At 40.7% G+C, this 16,634-nt stretch overlaps 1 pseudogene; it reads left to right on the top strand.

Moving 5' to 3' along the window:
* The first annotated feature begins 1,354 nt into the window (after positions 1 to 1,354).
* The window catches only part of LOC115201587 (DNA primase large subunit-like), a 104,165-nt pseudogene continuing 88,885 nt past the window's right edge, over positions 1,355 to 16,634 (top strand).

Raw genomic sequence — 16,634 nt, 5'->3', positions numbered from 1 at the left:
GACGGCATGGAATAATAAATGAAGGTGTGACGGAGCTGTATTCTGACCTTGACTTAATTCCCTGATAATTCCACCACCTTTACGTGTGAGCAAACCAGGAATAAGGTCTATGAGCAAACCAGGAATAAGGTCTATGAGCAAACCAGGAATAAGGTCTATGAGCAAACCAGGAATAAGGTCTATGAGCAAACCAGGAATAAGGTCTATGAGCAAACCAGGAATAAGGTCTATGAGCAAACCAGGAATAAGGTCTATGAGCAAACCAGGAATAAGGTCTATGAGCAAACCAGGAATAAGGTCTAGTGAACCTACCAGTTCCAAGTGGAAAAAGCATTTACTTAATTTTGTTCCAATAGAAATAACACCATTCTCCTTACACTGTAATTTACAACTTGATAAGAGCTAGGTAAATGAGTCATCTGTTTGGATAAGGGAATTGTAAATATAAATGACACTTGTTTTACATCTATTTTACCTTATCGGTTGAGACAAATGTGTAACCAGTCATATGGCAGCAAACTGAAGCATATCTTTCCCACATGAATGTTTATGAAATGCTGTGCCATTATGTAGAATTGAAATTGTACAGGCTTTTAACTTGCAGTGATGGGAACTCTTTAACATCTTAATTATAGGCTACCCCGACTTTCTGTATGCTATTTCTATCTTGTTATTAGCCACTATCAGTGTTGACCTTCAGTAGGCAGAGTAGCTACATATATTCAGCTGCCAATTTACTCTTGGTTCCCTTCAGTTGGTATAGCCTACAATACTATTCAAGATTACTACTTAATTTGCTTCCTCTAAAAATTCAGTCATGGCCGTGTGGTTGTTGCTGAGGATTATTACTAACACTTGATAATATATATAAAAAAAGACATGTAGGCTAATTAAATCCTTATGGAGCGGAGCGAAGGCCAAGCTGTAATAATTTGAACCCAACTCTTGGCGCAATACTTGACCGTGTCATCACACAGCTCCCTGGTTAGTGCAGGCAATAGACGGAGGGTATAGCCAGCCTACTATTGTACACTGTTCTCCCTATTTTAATTATATGTACACTAATCTTCCAACATTACCATGGGCTGAAGAACTGAATGTGGCAATTTTCAGAATGAATCAAACAACCATTTTCTTTCTACGTGCGGATCTTCGTCAGGTCTTTCATTGATCCCTAAAACTCGGAACCCTTCTCTTACTATATTTTATTGTCGTCAAAATTCTAACTTAAAGGTACACCGTATTTAAAGGGATGGCTTAAGTTAAATGTTCTGAAAACGCTATTGAATGAAAACTCCACGAGAAAATATGTTGTCCAGCAAGTAGGAGGGTTTTCAGCGGGTTTAATGAAATTTATTAAGAGCGTGCATTTAGCCACACCTGCAGAGCGCGTTACGAGACTGAATAAGGTAAGTCTGAATACCAAATACTGAGAAGTGCGTACGAAAGGCATACATTCCTATGTCGGAATCGGGCCCTTATTTTGTAAATTGAACAAATAATGTTAATTTAAAAAAAAATCTTATAGAGAACATCTCAGACGGTGGTTTATCCAGCAAGAGATTTACCTTTTCAGTTATCGCTTCAATGATCTGCTTTCCAAAAGCGAATATCTACATCACAATAATCTTCACTATGATACGGTGAGTCTTTATATTGTTGTTGGGAGGGGAATCCACATTTTACTCTCAAATGTGAGCAAAACACCTCTGACACCAATATAATGCTGGGAATTGGCATAACCAAGCAATTGGTTCATCCATGTCCTCCATTGGTGAATGCAACAAGTGTTTGCGCTGGTGCAAAATTGATTTGATTTGTATTCAAAAACATTTAAAAAGTAACACGTGTAAACATTGCTAAGTGTAAATTCTCAGTAAATCGGGGTATATATTCATTAGTCCAATATAAACAGTTTCTGAAGCAAAACGTTTTATCAACAGACAAAACGTTTTGCAACAGAATCCGAAAAATGAATACACCCCTGGTCATGACGCTGTTTGGACATTCCATATTTATGGTATTGTTTCAAACCTGCCAGCAGATGGTGCTGTCAGCTCGCAATAGTATACCTGTCTGAAAATGTCTGCTGTGAGGGGGGTTGTTTTTGCAATGGGTCTGTTTTGAAGTGTAATCTCATTATTTGACTTCAAAGGTGCATTTCATAAGATTTGTTGCAGTTAATTGCGATAAATTAACTTGTAAAAGATAAATCAATTGAACTTTAATGGGATGAATTTACAGTAGTGTATAGAACATTTTCCTTTTCGTTTTACTTGACAGGACCATTGAGTGAACACTGTTTTTAGTAATGCAATATGGCAACGAGGGAGATGACCTCCACCCACCCCAATTACTCTTGGCGTTTAGTTGTCAACTAAAATAGATTTTTGCACTGTGAAAGGCCAGGAAAAGGTGTTGATCACCTGCATGCCCAGAAGGAGATAGGTAAAACATTTTCCCAAACAGTCCCTGGATAGAGTTATTTGAGTGAGTGGCAGGTGGTGAAGCGTTTGTTATGGCCGCAGGTTCTACATAGCTGGCAGCCGTTCTTTGTTAATGGTTATGACTTGGAGATGGGCGGCAGGGTTCTGTCTACCCTTAAGGTTAACTGGGTTTACCTCTAATTAGTGTTAACACCTGATGTTCTGTGATTATAAAGGCTCTAATGTATTCCGGGTCTTTTCACTCACCTTACCATGTGTTTACACCTTACTTTATTGATTTAGACAGATACCAGTCAGATAGGTCATCGACAGACCGGGGACACATACCAGTCAGATATTGTAGATCATCGACAGACTGGGGACACACTGTTTTTCATTTGTTTAGGCCTAAGAGGACACAATTGATGGGCAAGTGTACTGTACAGTCTTCATCTCACGCCTGAGAATGCAACAACATTACATTGTTAGCTATACAGTCAAGTGTCAATATGTGTCTTTCTGTCACTGAATGCCTACCACCTTTTTTCTAATGTCTAGATGAGTGTTGAGGAGAAGAACCTGATGGACAAACTTATTAACTCAAGCTTTGCTGTCAGCACGTTCACGCTTGAAGACCAATACTTCTACAAAGTGAGTTATACATTTAAAAAAAAATTATTTTCTACAAACATGACAACATTATATTAGAGGACATTCAAGTACATCCCAGTGTAAAAATAACAAATATTCAATTGGGAGGCAAAATATCTGAATGAGCAAGTTATGTTGAATGTATAACCTCACACCCCCTTTCCTGTTTTTATTTTTTCAAGGTCCCTTTCCAAGATGCATTGGATCTGGTGAGAACCAGGAAGGTGTACCTGAAGGGTGGTTATGTCTACATCCCTCACAAGGACATTGTCACCATCGGTCTCAACGACTTCTGAATAAGGCTGTCCAAAGCACTCGCGGTAGGGAGATTTTGTAGACCTCAGTTTTTTTTTTTTTTATGCCAAATAATGGGAAACCGTGTGAAAGAATTACTACGTGGCATGTAACCTGAATGTAATTTGAGGACTATGGCATGGGATTAAACGTGTTTACATTACATCATTCCCAGCCTAACATAAATTGTTCATATTGGACGTCATGGAGGTTACTTCATATTATCCTTCATACTAGTAATTAGTAGGGATTATTCTGCCCCTCATTAAAAGTATTTAATCCATGGAGAAGAGAGGGAGGTACATGTTTAGTATGCTCAATCAATTGATTATTAGGGGCAATTCTTTCTCTGCAGGCCATATTTACTGGGGGATATTCCTTCTCTGCAGGTCATATTTACTGGGGGATATTCTTTCTCTGCAGGCCATATTTACTGGGGGATATTCCTTCTCTGCAGGCCATATTTACTGGGGGATATTCCTTCTCTGAAGGTCATATTTACTGGGGGATATTCTTTCTCTGCAGGCCATATTTACTGGGGGATATTCCTTCTCTGCAGGCCATATTTACTGGGGATATTCCTTCTCTGCAGGCCATATTTACTGGGGGATATTCCTTCTCTGCAGGTCATATTTACTGGGGGATATTCCTTCTCTGCAGGCCATATTTACTGGGGGATATTCCTTCTCTGCAGGCCATATTTACTGGTGGCTATTCTTTCTCTGCAGGTGGAGGAGGGCTCTAACAATGATACCAAAATCAATACGAATAACACAGTAAATTAAACTGTGCACATGTAGGTCTCACAATGCCATTATCACACTAGCTCACAGGGAAAAAGGAATCTCAAATGTCTCTGTGTGGATATCTACCAAAGCCCTGTGTTATGGAGCACATTGAAATGCCAATGCCTTCTCTGAATAGTAGAACATGAGTCTGAATAAAAGCTTTGGTTCAGTAAATATAAGCAGTTTATGAATGAAATGCATATTTAACATAGTATATTAGATGATAATGGTCGGCGTGCTTTGGTTAAATGACCATTCATGCGTTTAGCTGTTATGCTGTAAGACAGGCCATATCAAACTAGCATGTCTTTGGAAAGCACCAGCATTAAAGCCCCCAGCCCTGACAAGAAAACTATGAATTCCATTGTCAAGGTCCATTGGTCAGACAGTCCGATCAGTCATACATACTTAAACAAGGCAATCTAAGATGTCTGCAGCTCATTGTCATTTGCCTGCAATGGAGTAATTACCTGCATGGATGTCAGTGAGCAATGAGTGGGATGTCTGATGAGATGATGGTGTGTGTGTTGGAATGAGGTGGTTGTGTGAGAGATTGGAAAGCAGTGGGACTGGATTGCTTTTTCAGGCCGTTGACGGGAGTAGGTGGGAAAGATGATGGTTTCTTGAGGCCCGGCTGAGAACGGATGACATCGTACACTTGTGTAGGAGTTATAGATCATTCCTGCAAGCCTTCATCCTCCCCCTCCACGGACCAGGCTCAGATTAAAACCAGGCTGAGATCAGAGAGATGTTCCGAGGTTGGCACTTTGAAAAAGCAGAAGCACTGTGTTATAGGCTAGATCGCAAGGCTTTTCTCCCAAAGATTGGCCTAGGCTTCTTTGTTGGAGCCCCATTCTCCTTGACCTATATCATTACAGAATTGTTTATTTTGCTCCTTGTGTAGGCTACAGGTATATATAGTAGGACCTATTTGTCCATTTGGAAGTTTCCTTTGGAAAAAATATTTGCTGTTGCGGTAATATGAATATGCCCCAGGGACTTCTGTGAGAGATGTTTTATTAAATGGCAAAGTGACATGATTACTTATACCAACATGTGTTTAGTGTTGATCGTGTAGATCTGAGCTCTGGCGATATATAACACTTTATATATACAACACTTTATATACAGCTATCAGGTGCTGAGAAATATAAGCACCTGTCAAATGTGTTACCAGTAAGCTTCTTTTCTTTACGATACATCATGCAGTACTTGTGTAGGTTGGGCTGTAGTAATTAAAGACAGTCAGTGCTTAGAGCAGGTAGTGGGGTCTTTAGATACTGTCAAAAAATATATACACTACCGTTCAAATGTTTGGGGTCACTTAGACATTTCCTTATTTTTGAAAGAAAAACACTTTTTTTCCTCCATTAAAATAACATAAAATTGATCAGAAATACAGTGTGGATATTGTTAATGTTGTAAATGACTATTGTAGCTGGAAACGGATTCATTTTTAATGGAATATCTACATAGGCGTCAAGAGGCCCATTATCAGCAACCGTCACTCCGGTGTTCAAATGGCACGTTGTGTTAGCTAATCCAAGTTTATAATTTTAAAAGGCTAATTGATCATTAGAAAACCCTTTTGCAATTATGTTAGCACAGCTGAAAACGGTTGTACTGATTAAAGAAGCAATAAAACTGGCCTTCTGTAGACTAGTTGAGTTTCTGGAGCATCAGCATTTGTGGGTTCGATTACAGGCTCAACATGGCCAGAAACAAAGAACTTGATTCTGAAACTCGTCAGTCTATTCTTGTTTTGAGAAATGAAGGCTATTCCATGTGAGAAATTGCCAAGAAACTGAAGATCTCATACAACGCTGTGTACTACTCCCTTCACAGAACAGCGCAAACTGGCTCTAACCAGAATAGAAAGAGGAGAGGGAGGCCCCAGTGCACAACTGGGCAAGAGGACAAGTACATTAGATGGTCTAGTTTGAGAAACAGATGCCTCAAGTTCTCAACTGGCAGCTTCATTAAATAGTACCCACAAAACACGTCTCAACGGCAACAGTGAAGAGGCAACTCCGGGATGCTGGTCTTCTAGGCAGAGTTCCTCTGTCCAGGCAGAGTTCCTCTGTCCAGGCAGAGTTCCTCTGTCCAGGCAGAGTTCCTCTGTCCAGGCAGAGTTCCTCTGTCCTTTTGCCCATCTTAATCTTTTCTTTTTATTGGTCAGTCTGAGAGATGGCTTTTTCTTTGCAACTCTGCCTAGAAGGCCAGCATCCCGGAGTCGCTTCTACACTGTTGACGTTGAGACTGGTGTGAGGGTTGCTGATAATGGGCCTCTATACACCTATGTAGATATTCCGTTTCCAGTTACAATACAGTGGCTTGCGAAAGTATTCACCCCCCTTGACATTTTTCCTATTTTGTTGCCTTACAACCTGGAATTAAAATAAATAAAAAAATCGGGGTTTGTATCATTTGATTTACACAACATGCCTACCACTTTGAAGATGCAAAATATTTTTTGGGAAACAAACAAGAAGTAAGACAAAAAAAAAACAGAACTTGAGCGTGCATAACTATTCACCCCCGCAAAGTCAATACCTTGTAGAGCCACCTTTTGCAGCAATTACAGCTGCAAGTCTCTTGGGGTATAAGCTTGGCACATCTAGCCACTGGGATTTTTGCCCATTCTTCAAGGCAAAACTGCTCCAGCTCCTTCAAGTTGGATGGGTTCTGCTGGTGTACTGCAATCTTTAAGTCATACAACAGATTCTCAATTGGATTGAGGTCTGGGCTTTGACTAGGCCATTCCAAGACAATTAAATGTTTCCCCTTAAACCACTCGAATGTTGCTTTTGCAGTATGCTTAGGGTTATTGCCCTGCTGAAGCTGAACCTCCGTCCCAGTCTCAAATCTCTGGAAGACTGAAACAGGTTTCCCTCAAGAATTTCCCTGTATTTAGCGCCATACATCATTCCTTCAATTCTGACCAGTTTCCCAGTCCCTGCCGATGGAAAAACATCCCCACAGCATGATGCTGTCCCCATCATGCTTCACTGTGGGGAGGGTGTTCTCTTTGTGATGAGAGGTGTTGGGTTTGCGCCAGACATAGTTTTCCTTGATGACCAAAAAGCTCAATTTTAGTCTCATCTTACCAGAGTACCTTCTTCCATATGTTTGGGGAGTTTCCCACATACCTTTTGGTGAACACCAAATGTGTTTGCTTATTTTTTTCTTTAAGCAATGGCTTTTTTCTGGCCACACTTCCGTGAAGCCCAGCTCTGTGGAGTGGTCAGCTTAAAGTGGTCCCATGGACAGATACTCCCATCTCCGCTGTGGAGCTTTGCTGCTCCTTCAGGGTTATCTTTGGTCTCTTTGTTGCCTCTCTGATTAATGCCCTCCTTGCCTGGTCTGTGAGTTTTGGTGGGCGGCCCTCTCTTGGCAGGTTTGTTGTTGTGCCATATTCTTTCCATTTTTTATAATGGATTTAATGGTGCTCCGTGGGATGTTAAAACTTTCGGATATTTTTTTATAACCCAACCCTGATCTGTACTTCTCCACAACTTTGTCCCTGACCTGTTTGGAGAGCTCCTTGGTCTTCATTGTGCCGCTTGCTAGATGGTGCCTCTTGCTTAGTGGTGTTGAAGACTCTGGGGACTTTCAGAACAGGTGTATAGATACTGAGATCATGTGACAGATCATGTGACACTTAGATTGCACACAGGCGGACTTTATTTAACTAATTATTTGACTTATGAAGGTAATTGGTTGCCCCAAATCTTATTTAGGGGCTTCATAGCAAAGGGAGTGAATACATATGCACGCACCACTTTTTCGTTTAATTATTATTTTTTATTCTTTGAAACAATAATTTTTTTAAATTTCACTTCACCAATTTGTACTATTTCGTGTATGTCCATTACATGAAATCCAAATAAAAATCTATTTAAATTACAGGTTGTAGTGCAACAAAATAGGAAAACCGCCAAGGGGATGAATACTTTTGCAAGGCACTGTAGTCATTTACAACATTAACAATGTCTACACTGTATTTCTGATGAATTTGATGTTATTTTAATGGACAAAAAATGTGCTTTTCTTTCAAAAACAAGGAAATGTCTAAGTGACCCCAAACGTTTGAACAGTAGTGTTTATATATACAGTACCTGTCAAAAGTTTGGACACCTACTCGATCCAGGGTTTCTTTATTTTTACTTTTTTCTAAATTGTAGAATAATATATCACAACTATGAAATAACACATATGGAATCATGTAGTAACCAAAAAAGTGTTTCAAAATCAAAATAGATTTTATTTTTGAGATTCTTCAAAGTAGCCACGCTTTGCCTTGGTTACAGCTTTGCACACTTTTGACATTCTCTAAACCAGCTTCATGAGGTAGTCACCTGGAATGCATTTCAATTAACAGCTGTGCCTTGTTGAAAGTTAATTTGTGGAATTTCTTTCTGTTCTTAATGCGTTTGAGCCAATCAGTTGTGTTGTGACAAGGTAGGGGTGGTGTACAGGAGATAGCCCTATTTGGTAAAAGACCAAGTGCATATTATGGCAAGAACAGCTCAAATAAGCAAAGAGAAACGACAGTCTGTTGTTACTTTTAGACATGAAGGTCAGTCAATCTGGAAAATGTCAAGAACTTTGAAAGTTTCTTCAAGTACAGTTGCAAAAACCATCAAGCGCCATGATGAAACTGGCTCTCGTGAGGACCACCACAGGAAAGGAAGACCCAGAGTTACCTCTGCTGCAGAGGATAAGTTCATTAGTTACCAGCCTCAGAAATTGCAGGCCAAATAAAAGCTTCAGAGTTCAAGTAACAGACACATCTCAACATCAACTGTTCAGAGGAGACTGCATGAATCAGGCCTTCATGGTCGAATTGCTGCAAAGAAACCACTACTAAAGGACACCAATAAGAAGAAGAGACTTGCTTGGGCCAAGAAACACGAGCAATGGACATTAGACCGGTGGAAATCTGTCCTTTGGTCTGATGAGTACTAATTGTTTAGATTTTTGGATACAACCGCCATGTCTTTGTGAGACACAAAGCAGGTGAACAGATGATATCCGCATTTGTGGTTCCAACCGTTAAGCATGGAGGTGTGATGGTGTGGGGGTTCTTTGCTGGTGACACTGTCAGTGACTCATTTAGAATTTAAGGCACACTTAACCAGCATGGCTACCACAGCATTCTGCAGTGATACGTCATCCCATCTGGTTTCTGCTTAGTGGGTCTATCAACGACTCAACACACCTCCAGGTTGTGTAAGGTATATTTGACCAAGAAGGAGAGTGATGGAGTGCTGAATCAGATGACCTGGCCTCCACAATCACCCGACCTCAACCCAATTGAGATGGTTTGGGATGAGTTTGGACGCAGAGTGAAGGAAAAGCATCCAACAAGTGCTCAGTATATGTGGGAACTCCTTCAAGACTGTTGGAAAAGCATTCCAGGTGAAGCTTGTTGAGAGAATGCCAAGAGTGTGCAAAGCTGTCAACAAGGCAAAGGGTGGCAAAGTATATATTAATTTTTTAAACACTTTTTTGTTTACTACATGTTTCCATATGTGTTATTTCATAGTTTTGATGTCTTTTATTCTACAATGTAGAGAAATAGTAAAAAATAAAGAAGAAACCCTGGAATGAGTATGTGTGTCCACATTTTTGACTAGTACTGTATATAGAATAATATTATAGGAAGGTGTTCCTAATGTTTGTTATACTCAGTATGTATGTACAGTGCATTCGGAAAGTATTCAGACCCCTTGACTTTTTATACATATTATTATGTTACAGCCTTACTCTGAAATGGATTAAAAAAAAAGAATCCACATCAATCTACACAAAAAATACCCCATCATGACAAAGCATTTTTGCATTATTAAAAACAAACTGAACTATATCACATTAAGGTAAGGGGTCAGACCATTTAATCAGAACTTTGTTGAAGCATCTTTGGCAGCAATTACAGCCTTGATTCTTCTTGGGTATGACGCTACAAGCTTGGCACACCTGTATTTGGGGAGTTTCTCCCATTTTTCTCTGCAGATCCTTTCAAGCTCTGTCAGGTTGGATGGGGAGTGTCGCTGCACAGCTATTGTCAGGTCTCTCCAGAGATGTTAGATCAGGTTCAAGTCCGGGCTCTGACATTTAGAGACTTGTCCCAAAGCCATGCCTGCGTTGTCTTGGCTGTGTGCTTAGGGTCGTTGTCTTATTGGAAGGTGAACCTTTGCCCCTGTGTGAGGTCCTGAATGCTCTGGAGCAGGTTTTCATCAAGGATCTCTCTGTACTTTGCTCTGTTCATCTTTTCCTCGATCCTGACTAGTGTCCCAGTCCCTGCCACTGAAAAACATTCCCAGAGAATCTTGTTTCTCATGGTCTGAGAGTCCTTTAGGTAGCTTTTGGCAAACTCATAGCGGGCTGTCATGTGCCTTTTTCTGAGGAGTGGCTTCCGTTTGGCCACTCTACCATAAAGGCCTGATTGGCGGAGTGTTGCAGAGATGGTATTCTTTCTGGAAGGTTCTCCCATCTCCAAAGACAAACTCTGGAGCTCTGTCAGAGTGACCATCAGGTTCTTGGTCACCTCTCTGACCAAGGCCCTTCTCCCCCTATTGCTCAGTTTGGCCGGGCAGCCAGCTCTAGGAAGAGTCTTGGTGGTTTCGAACTTCTTCCATTTAAGAATAATGGAGGCCATTTTGTTCTTGGGGACCTTCAATGTTGCAGACATGTTTTGGTACCCTTTCCCATATCTATGCCTCAACACAATCCTGTCTCGGAGCTCTACGGACAATTCCTTCGACCTCATGCATTGGTTTTTGCTCTGACGTACTGTCAACTGTGGGACCTTAAATAGACAGGTGTATGCCTTTCCAAATCATGTCCAATCAATTGAATTTACCACAAGTGGACTCCAATCAAGTTGTAGAAACAGCTCAAGGATGATCAATGGAAACAGGATGCACCTGAGCTCAATTTCGAGTCTCATAGCAAAGGGTCTGAAAACTTATGTAAATAAGGAATTTCTGTATTATTTTTTTTTTATACATTTGCAAACATTTCTAAAAACCTGTTTTTGCTTTGTCATTCTGGGGTATTGTGTGTAGAAAGATGAGGAAAACTATTTATTTAATCCATTTTAGAATAAGGCTGTAACGTAAGAAAATGTGGAAATATTCAAGGGGTCTGAATACTTTCAGAATGCACTGTATGTGTGTATGTGTATGCATGTATATAGAGAAAACAAATACTGAGCTATATTGTATGCTCAAAAAAAGATTGTTATAATACAATTGCTCAGAGAAAGAGCTTTTGTTTAACAAATAATAAAATATAATAGTCTGTTACTGTTTAACTTTCCGTGAGTCTATCTCGGAGAACAGAAATAATACAAATAGTGCTGTTTTTTCCTTGTCTGGTGCGACCAGACAAATGCATGGCATGATTATGTAGCAGGTGAATAATATAGAACTGAGGAGTTTGTGTGAGACTATACTTTTGGAATCCACAGTTCCTTATGAAACCTCCCCTGGTTTATTGGACCAACATCATGAAGGGACTTCATGCCAGAACACCAAGCAGCTATCATGTCACGCCGTAGAGACATTTTCCAGTCGTTATCCCAATAACTAGTTCTCCTACTGTTCTGGTTCTGTCTGACATTTGGTAATTCTGTTGAAAGGTTGTGAATATTCTCCTCAGGCCCATGATAACAATGAGCGTCAGTATTGACAATAAATAAAAGAAAGATGAGTGGTTCTACAATCCTTAACTCTTGACCTTTGGTAATTGGGTTTAGTGAATCAGTGCTCCTCTTACTTTGTGTAGTATAGTTTGTGCTGTATGGTTGCATGGAGTATGTGGGTGTACCCTAGTGAAGTGGACTGTGAAGTGTGCAGGCAGTACTGTATGGTCTGATGGCGGCCTGCTGTAGGTCTGACAAGGCATTTCTACTTTAGAGAATGGAGTAGGAAAGTACACTGGGGTTGCACACATGTTACGTGTCTCTGTGTGAAACGTGGCACACATGTTACGTGTCTCTGTGTGAAACGTGGCACACATGTTACGTGTCTCTGTGTGAAACGTGGCACACATGTTACGTGTCTCTGTGTGAAACGTGGCTCATGTTACGTGTCTCTGTGTGAAACGTGGCACACATGTTACGTGTCTCTGTGTGAAACGTGGCACACATGTTACGTGTCTCTGTGAAACGTGGCACACATGTTACTTGTCTCTGTGTGAAACGTGGCTCGCATGTTACGTGTCTCTGTGTGAAACGTGGCACACATGTTACGTGTCTCTGTGTGAAACGTGGCTCACATGTTACGTGTCTCTGTGTGAAACGTGGCACACATGTTACGTGTCTCTGTGTGAAACGTGGCTCACATGTTACGTGGCTCACATGTTACGTGTCTCTGTGTGAAACGTGGCTCACATGTTACGTGTCTCTGTGTGAAACGTGGCTCACATGTTACGCGTCTCTGTGTGAAACGTGGCACACATGTTACGTGTCTCTGTGTGAAACGTGGCACACGTTACGTGTCTCTGTGTGAAACGTGGCTCACATGTTACGTGTCTCTGTGTGAAACGTGGCTCACATGTTACGTGTCTCTGTGTGAAACGTGGCTCACATGTTACGTGTCTCTGTGTGAAACGTGGCTCACATGTTACGTGTCTCTGTGTGAAACGTGGCTCACATGTTACGTGTCTCTGTGTGAAACGTGGCTCACATGTTACGTGTCTCTGTGTGAAACGTGGCTCACATGTTACGTGTCTCTGTGTGAAACGTGGCTCACATGTTACGTGTCTCTGTGTGAAACGTGGCTCACATGTTACGTGTCTCTGTGTGAAACGTGGCTCACATGTTACGTGTCTCTGTGTGAAACATGTTTCGTGTCTGTGTGAAACATGTTTCGTGTCTCTGTGTGAAACATGTTTCGTGTCTCTGTGTGAAACATGGCTCGCATGTTTATCTGGACTTCTTTATTTATTTCTATTCAACATAGAAGTAGATTGCATCTTGCTTTTACAGGTTGGTTAGATTTAGGCTACATGACTAATTTCCTTTCCAAGTTAGACAAGTTTGTCTCGCTATTACTACTTTCCTATTCTTGGCTTGCATTATTTATGTTTTCTATTTATGTATTCTGTACCATACCTCCCTCTATGTCACGTCCTCACCAGTATAGGGGTTATTTGTTATTGTAGTTTGGTCAGGACATGGCAGGGGGTGTTTGTTTTATGTGGTTCAGGGTGTGTTTTGTGTATGTGTTTAGGTAGAGGGGTATTTGATTTATTAGTCCGGGGTTTGTTAGTCATTGTTCTATGTTACTATATTTCTATGTTCTACCTAGTCTTTTCTATTTCTATGTTTAGTTTATTGGGGTTGGACCTTCAATTGGAGGCAGCTGGTTATTGTTGCCTCTGATTGAGGGTCCTATAATTAGGAGTTTGTTTTTCATGGGTTTTTGGTGGGAGATTGTTCTTGTTTAGCTGTTTTGCCTGACAAGACTGTCAAGTTCGTTTTGTTTTGTATACGTTGTATGTGTTTTCCTTCTTCACCATAATAAAAAAGATGAGTATACATTTTCCCGCTGCGTCTTGGTTTCTACCCTACGACACCCGTGACAGTCTATGTAGTAGGGCGGTCCCCGACAAAAAAAATGATCTTGGTCGACCAAGTCGTCTGTGGTTTCGACCAAACGATTGGTCTAAATTTTACAACTTGAATTTTTCCATATATAGACACATCCTATGTGTTAATCAACTACGTATATACACTGAGCTTGTCAGATTTTTTAAATTTATATAAAAAAAATGTTTTAAAGCAAACTGATGAAATAATTAAGACAAATGACTAGAGGGATTTCAAACCGCTACTGATTTAATTATGCCGGGCCAGGCTTAGACTTGCTGCGCTGTGTGTGTGTGTGTGTGTGTGTGTGTGTGTGTGATATATATATATATATATATATATATATATATCACACACATCTCTCTATATATCTCTATATATATATATCTCTCACTTTTCAGTCAGAAATAGCTGAGAGAGACAACAGGTGCTAGTCACACAGTCCCTTGCTGTCTTTTTATATATAAACTCAGCAAAAAAAGAAACGTCCTCTCACTGTCAACTGCGTTTATTTTCAGCAAACTTAACATGTGTAAATATTTGTATGAACATAACAAGATTCAACAACTGAGACATAAACTTAACAAGTTCCACAGACATGTGACTAACAGAAATGGAATAATGTGTCCCTGAACAAAGGGGGGGTCAAAATCAAAAGTAACAGTCAGTATCTGGTGTGGCCACAAACTGTATTAAGTACTGCAGTGCATCTCCTCCTCATGGACTGCATCAGATTTGCCAGTTCTTGCTGTGAGATGTTACCCCACTCTTCCACCAAGGCACCTGCAAGTTCCCGCACATTTCTGGGGGGGAATGGCCCTAGCCCTCACCCTCCGATCCAACAGGTCCCAGACGTGCTCAATGGGATTGAGATCCGGGCTCTTCGCTGGCCATGGCAGAACACTGACATTCCTGTCTTGCAGGAAATCATGCACAGAATGAGCAGTATGGCTGGTGGCATTGTCATGCTGGAGGGTCATGTCAGGATGAGCCTGCAGGAAGCGTACCACATGAGGGAGGAGGATTTCTTCCCTGTAACGCACAGCATTGAGATTGCCTGCAATGACAACAAGCTCAGTCCGATGATGCTGTGACACACCGCACCAGACCATGACGGACCCTCCACCTCCAAATCGATCCCGCTCCAGAGTACAGGCCTCGGTGTAACGCTCATTCCTTCGACGATAAACGCGAATCTGACCATCACCCCTGGTGAGACAAAACCGCAACTCGTCAGTGAAGATCACTTTTTGTCAGTCCTGTCTGGTCCAGCGACGGTGGGTTTGTGCCCATAGGCAACATTGTTGCCGGTGATGTCTGGTGAGGACCTGCCTTACAACAGGCCTACAAGCCCTCAGTCCAGCCTCTCTCAGCCTATTGTGGACAGTCTGACCACTGATGGAGGGAATGTGCGTTCCTGGTGTAACTCGGGCAGTTGTTGCCATCCTGTACCTGTCCTGCAGGTGTGATGTTCTGATGTACCTATCCTGTGCAGTTGTTGTTACACGTGGTCTGCCACTACGAGGACGATCAGCTGTCTGTCCTGTCTCCCTGTAGCGCTGTCTTGGGCGTCTCACAGTATGGCCATTGCAATTTATTGCCCTGGCCACATCTGCAGTCCTCATGCCTCCTTGCAGCATGCCTAAGGCACGTTCACGCAGATGAGCTGTCCCAAGTTTTCATAACTGTGACCTTAATTGCCTACCGTCTGTAAGCTGTTAGTGTCTTAATGACCGTTCCACAGGTGCATGTTCATTAATTGTTTATGGTTAATTGAACAAGCATGAGAAACATTGTTTAAACCCTTTACAATGAAGATCTGTGAAGTTATTTGGATTTTTACGAATGATCTTTGAAATACAGGGTCCCGAAAAAGGGACGTTTCTTTTTTTTGCTGAGTTTATTATGTAAGCTCCTGTTCTCTCTCAGACATTTCTGACTGAAAAGTTATTATACCGAACTCCCTCATTTGTTTAATAAAAACATTCCCTATTCCCTCAACCCTTGCTCTCTTTACGTGACACATGTAAGCATCACATGCACATGACCAATAGGGCCTGACCTATAGCATATAATAATCACATCAATAAATTGTTTATAACAAACTCTGAACACCGTAACACGTGACAGCAAAATGGATGCAGAGGACGTGACAAACTCGAAACAGGGGGATGTTTACTGCTTACACAGAAGGTAAAGGGGAAGTCAGATGTGTGGTATAAATGTGGCTAGTTGTGGAAAATACTGGAGATCAAGACAAAGAAGGTATGGAGCCAGTGCTGCATGCATATAATGTGTGCCAAACAGGTTCTATTACAATATAATTCTTCTGATTATTTGGAACAATGTAAACAACACTAAATAAATTAAGCATACAAGAGTAACTTTTTTTTTGTTTTTTTGTAAAGCCTTTATTACATCAAAGACTAAAAACAGTCGCATTCACTCGTAAATGAACAGTTTAGGTATGTTTATCGTTAACACTAATTATTCAATGGATGCTTTATTTTATTTTCAAACTAAAATGCTTGATTGCATTTCACATCATGAATGTCGTGTGTGTGTGTGTGTGTGTGTGTGTGTGTGTGTATGTATGTGTATATATATATATATATATATATATATATATATATATATCTCAATATAGAAATATAGGCCTAAGTTAGGGTATTAAGACTAAACAGGATGCGCTCCTAGTCCTATAGCTGGATGGTGGTTACACAAGGTTTCTATACTAAGCCTACTAATGACATATTATAATGATGATCATCATAATAACAATAACAACAACAATAAGGAGATCAAGGAAAAAGGACGGTTATTATTATAAATATAATTTTTCTGACAATTTGGAACAGTGTAAGCGACACTATATAA

This window comes from Salmo trutta, chromosome 10 (assembly GCF_901001165.1).
Source record: "Salmo trutta chromosome 10, fSalTru1.1, whole genome shotgun sequence".
Lineage (NCBI taxonomy): Eukaryota > Metazoa > Chordata > Actinopteri > Salmoniformes > Salmonidae > Salmo > Salmo trutta.
The sequence above is the reverse complement of the archived record's forward strand: the minus strand, read 5'-3'. Positions and strand labels throughout refer to the sequence as shown.